At 50.9% G+C, this 4,805-nt stretch overlaps 1 long non-coding RNA gene across 8 annotated transcripts; it reads left to right on the plus strand.

Annotated features, from left to right (window-relative positions):
• Positions 1-387: 387 nt before the first annotated feature.
• On the plus strand, positions 388-4,799 carry LOC127749075 (uncharacterized). Of its 8 annotated transcripts, none has more exons than XR_008010943.1 (8): positions 388-661; positions 1,328-2,727; positions 2,798-2,879; positions 3,215-3,356; positions 3,451-3,830; positions 3,941-4,076; positions 4,204-4,361; positions 4,477-4,799. It is a non-coding gene; the product is annotated as an uncharacterized LOC127749075 (long non-coding RNA). The 8 variants fall into 8 exon arrangements; XR_008010945.1 differs by having other exon boundaries at positions 1,407-2,727; XR_008010948.1 differs by having other exon boundaries at positions 1,499-2,727.
• The last annotated feature ends 6 nt before the right edge of the window (positions 4,800-4,805 follow it).

The raw sequence follows: 4,805 nt of genomic DNA on the forward strand, positions 1-4,805 counted from the left end.
GATATTGAAATAAAAAAAGTTCCGTTCAGGAACGGATCGTGAAAGCAGATGATACGAATTCAAGAATTATTCCAGTCCAGTTAGTGTTAAGAGGGACGTAGAGACAGTTTGCGAGTGATACTTCTCAATAGAGAAATGGTTTGAAAATAATGTTTCTGAATTCATTTAGTTCTGTCTCTTCATAGTTAGGTTAGAGTTTGAATTACCGCGCCGCGCGCGTTCTTCAGCCGAGAGGGTCCAAGCCGAGCCCCGAGCTGCGCTTCGAGCCGAGTGACGAGCCGAGTCTGCCGGAGGGAGCGGGAGGGGGAGGGGGGGGCCTGCGCGTAGCTATGGGCTGTGCGGCATGGGCACGGTCGGAGCGCGGGGGCCGCATCACGCGCCCCTACTACTACTGGATGACGTCATGCCTGGTGCCTCTCAGCGCTCCTCATGAGAGTACAAGCAATGATACATAGTTAAGTAAAGTATTATTACTTTCAGTTGTGTGTAATGTATCATCTGCTAAAAACCGCCCAGCCCTATGCTCGCGTCTACCGTGCCGCTGCATCGCATCGCATCACATCACATCACATCAGCTCGACGTGAAGTCCGCCCCCCCCCGCTCCACTCCAGCCTCGTGGCCCTCGCGATTCACTTGCGCCCGGTGTTTTCCGACTTTCGTGTATGTTGTCTTTGGTCACTTTTTCATCTCAGATTTGCTGGTCTACCTCTGGCGCTGGGATGAACAAGTGAGGTCAAAAGGGCGTTTCAACAACCGGTGTTGAACGGAAGTGAAAGTGATCGCGAAGTCATTCGGCCCCGTGTGGCTGATTTGACTGTTTTTGCACCCGTACTTGTGTCATCTGTAACCGTTCCACTCGGCTGCCCGCCCCACCGTGGCTTTGTGCGCCCCTCGGGTTTTGATTCCGACTTTCGCGTATGTTCTTTTGCTCACTTTTTCACCTCAGGTTTACTGGTTAATCTCCAGTTCTGGGACGAACAAGTGAGGCAAATAAGGCGTTTCAGTCCTTGTTGAACGGGAGTGAAGCGATCGCCCAGTCATGCGCCCCCCGCTGTTCTGGCAGGCGCCGGCTCGCCCCGCCGCGGCAGCTCTTATTTTGACCCTTTTGACTGGAGGTAGAAGCCGTTTGGTGCCCGGTGCTGCCCCGGCTCTCCTGGCGCGGATGCGATATATGGTGAGCGATATAACCGGGCTGCCTGACCGTCGTCTGCGCCAGGGAGGGTGGTTGCGCACTGTGTTTTGTTTTGTTCTCTCCGTCCTTGTCGCACTCCGCTGCCACCGGGAGGGAGAGGGCACGCGTAAACACAGTGTGGGATCGCCCTGCAGATCTGTGGGCCTCGCTCGGCATTCAAACGTCTTCTACTTCGAGCCTGTTTGGTCGGCACCGATGTTTCGGTGTCCCTAGCTAGCGCCCACGTCGCGCCCGTGCGCTCGCGTAGAGCTCGCGCAGGGAATGACCTCTGTGCCCCGTGCAGTCTGACACTGCTACGCCCAAAGCATTCTTTCGCGAAACGCGTGGTCTGCGCCCGCGGACCACAGCCCGGCCCCTTCGGTTTGTTTGTCCCCTCGTGTGCATCGCCAGCAAGAGGAGCCCACGACGTGTCCTCCGGCCGCCGATGCCCCGCCCCGTCCAAGCCGACTTCAACCGCATCCACCTGGGCGAGCGCTGAGGCGGTGGCATGGTCGCAGCTCATGCCGCTGCCAACAAGGTAGGCCTCGTCTTTCGCCGCTAGAGTTTGTGTACAATCGCTTTTTGTTTGGTCGCTCCACTTGTTCAGATCTCTCTCACAGCCGAGTATGGCGCCCTGTTACCCAAAGCCCAGTACGGCACTTAATTTCTTTATATAAAGTTTCAGGTCTACTTAGCGATACGTAACTTTGTTAGGGGGCTACAACTTCCAAAGGGTACTCATCTCAAATACACAACAAAGCTCATTAATGACTGCATTGACATTGTCGAACAATGCTCTCAAGTCCTTTCGCGCCGTTTTGCTGCAGTCCGTGTTCATTTTCCGCGATCGCTCGGCGATGTTTAACAGCTCACGTCGGGATCGGAAGTTTAATAGGGTATTTCACCTGACCCAAACCAGATCCAAAGAAGAACAAGAGTTCTTCCTGAACTCTTTCCTCGTTGGCGCTCATTGGCTGATGCCGACGAAGTTCTCGGACCGGACACTAGGGGTCGACCGCCCTTGCGGCCAGCTCATGAACTTCGTCGGCGTCAGCCAATCAGAGCAAGGGAGGAAAGAGTTCAGGAAGAACTCTTGTTTTTCTTTGAATCCGGTTTGCGTCAGGTGAAGTACCCTATTGTATTTTCATTTAACTTAAAGATTTCATCAACCGCGATATCATTTAATTTAAATTTTATCCACCGCGATATCATTTAAAGTTTTATCAACCGCGATTTATTATAACCTATTTTAAATTTCATAACTTTACGAAGACTTTGGGGAACATTCTTCACTCCTCAAGGTCAGTCGTGTGTCCCATTAGATCGTCGTTATGCTTTGTTTTGAGCCTAATTTCTTATATATTGTCCTAGCACTAGAGCCAGGCCCCCGCTGCTGTTTGACTCCGTCTCGACTCGGACGCAGCCCTGGGGCTAAGCAGGTGTGTCGCTGCGAGCGAGCTGTCTGCCCAAGCCCGCCGCCTTGTGCTTGCTGAGCTGTCTCCGCGTCTACAGCGTTGACTTTATGGGACTACCGATCTACTGTTCCAGCTGAGAGGTAACTTCACTCGGCTTGTTTGTGATTGATTGTGGACTTTACTTGAACTAATATTGTGTTTATGTTCCAGTCGACATCTCAACTTTGCCGTGATGAGCCCCTTCCCGCCTGGACTCTGCGTCGCTTATGGCCGTGGTCAGCAGACTGCACAGGTGCGTTTCGAAAGCATTTTGTTCATTTGGCCTGCTTGTAGTGGCCCCGGTCAGTTCGTTGATATCGCCCCGCTGCTTGCTGGCTGGCGCGCTGCTCCTGGGCCTGCCTGCACCCGCCGGACCCCGCGGGTGTCCCCCCTAGGCCCCCTCCCCCCCGCGGGACCGGCGCTGAGTCGCGGCGACCAGGGCAGTGTCGGCCGCAGCTGGCTGGCTGTGCGGGTGTTTTTATTTTATTACATTGTGACCGGGGGATCACGAGGGCAAACTGATCGCTTATTGCAACCGCACGTAGGAACCAGAGTTAATACCGTGTTTTCTGTTTGACTTCCACGCAGCTGCCCCGGCCGTCGAGACCTCAGCCGCCTTCTCTGCTCTGGACTCCACCCTGGGAGAGCCAAGCAGTGCGTCACCACCACCAGGTCACCGCGGCCTCGTCGCCGCGGAGAGCCGCTCCCGTGTCTTCGGGGTCGTCTACAAGTAAGCGGAAGCTGTCATTTGTTGTGGCCTCTAGTTGGCTTATTGGATATTAATTTGGAATAATGATTCTAATCAAGTTTCGTTCCTGTTCCAGAGTAACCGTGAGACGTGAGGCACGCCTGCACTCGTCAGGTGCAGCAGCCGCCCGCCCCGCGCCCCCACCGGGGCCTCCGCGGGACATCCTCTAGCCAACGTTTCAGCTCCAGTGGAACGAATTTCAGTTAAATTGCTATGTTCAGATATGCTCGTTTCTCCACTTGCTTTTCCAGTTCCAGGCGAGTTCCAGTACCACCCCCTGTCAGCAGGAATTCAGTGCGGTCAACGAGGACATCTCGACTCCAGGACCTCCGTCAACAATCAACCCACTTCGGTCAGCTAAGGTATCTCGACTCCAATCGGATCTCCAGGACTCTCCAACCTGATATTGGACTCCGCTTCTAACTCTGCTTTGCTGTCTCAGGGTAACCATAAAAGGTAAGCAACTGTTTTTACCAGCCTGAGACATTTTCCATGTTTAATTTATTTTCAATTTATGATTTTTTGTAAAATGTTCTCCTTTTCATAACATCTACCTTTTCCTTCAGGTTCATTCTTGGTGACCATGCCGCAAGCCAACAGCTCCCACAACTCTAATTTGGTGCGAAATTATCTGGAACCTGCCACACTTTGGATGGATTGGCTGCAATAATGTCAGATAATAAATACCTTCAATATATCCAGGTAATTTATCACTTTACTCTTCAATGCACGTCATTTACTGTAATTTCTGACGCTCCAAAGGACAGAAATTTGTCACTGTCATCAATTTCACATCACTGGTTAATCTCCACTTTTGGCTTTTCCACAGTTCGAGGCCAGTTCCAGTTCCACCCTCTGTCAACAGGAACTCACTCCGGCCAGCGAAGACATCTCAACCCTGATACTTGCAAGACCTCCAGGACTACACCCCGACATTGCTTCCTGCTTCTAACTCTGCTTTGCTGTCTCCAAGAATAACCAGAAAAGGTAAGCACCTGTCCTCACTAGGCTGAGATATCTTCCATATCTTTCATTTTATTTCAATTTATTATTTACTTGTTAAATGTTTTACTGTTAATAACAATTATATCTATCCCCTCAGGTTATTTCAATGCTCTGCTCTGCCACCGTGGAATCCTTCTATCTCCAAATTTCAAGACACGCGATTTATTGTTCACCTTAAATTATTCTCTTACATTGAGCATTTAAGTATAGTCAGAGTGTTTGCATATCAATCTGTCCTTATCTTTGAGTGCAGCAAGGTGTTTATTTTCTGTACTTTGTGAAATACGTTTGTAGCATATTAATCTCTCTCAACTGTTGGACTTGCTCTTCTTGACTGACTCCCCTTCTTTGTACATCTTTGAGCATGATCACCTACTTTGTTGGTTGTAGTTTTTGAATTTATTTTTTAGTTTGTTGCATGTTAGT

Source organism: Frankliniella occidentalis, unplaced genomic scaffold (genome assembly GCF_000697945.3).
Source record: "Frankliniella occidentalis isolate FOCC.00 unplaced genomic scaffold, Focc_3.1 Scaffold29, whole genome shotgun sequence".
NCBI lineage: Eukaryota > Metazoa > Arthropoda > Insecta > Thysanoptera > Thripidae > Frankliniella > Frankliniella occidentalis.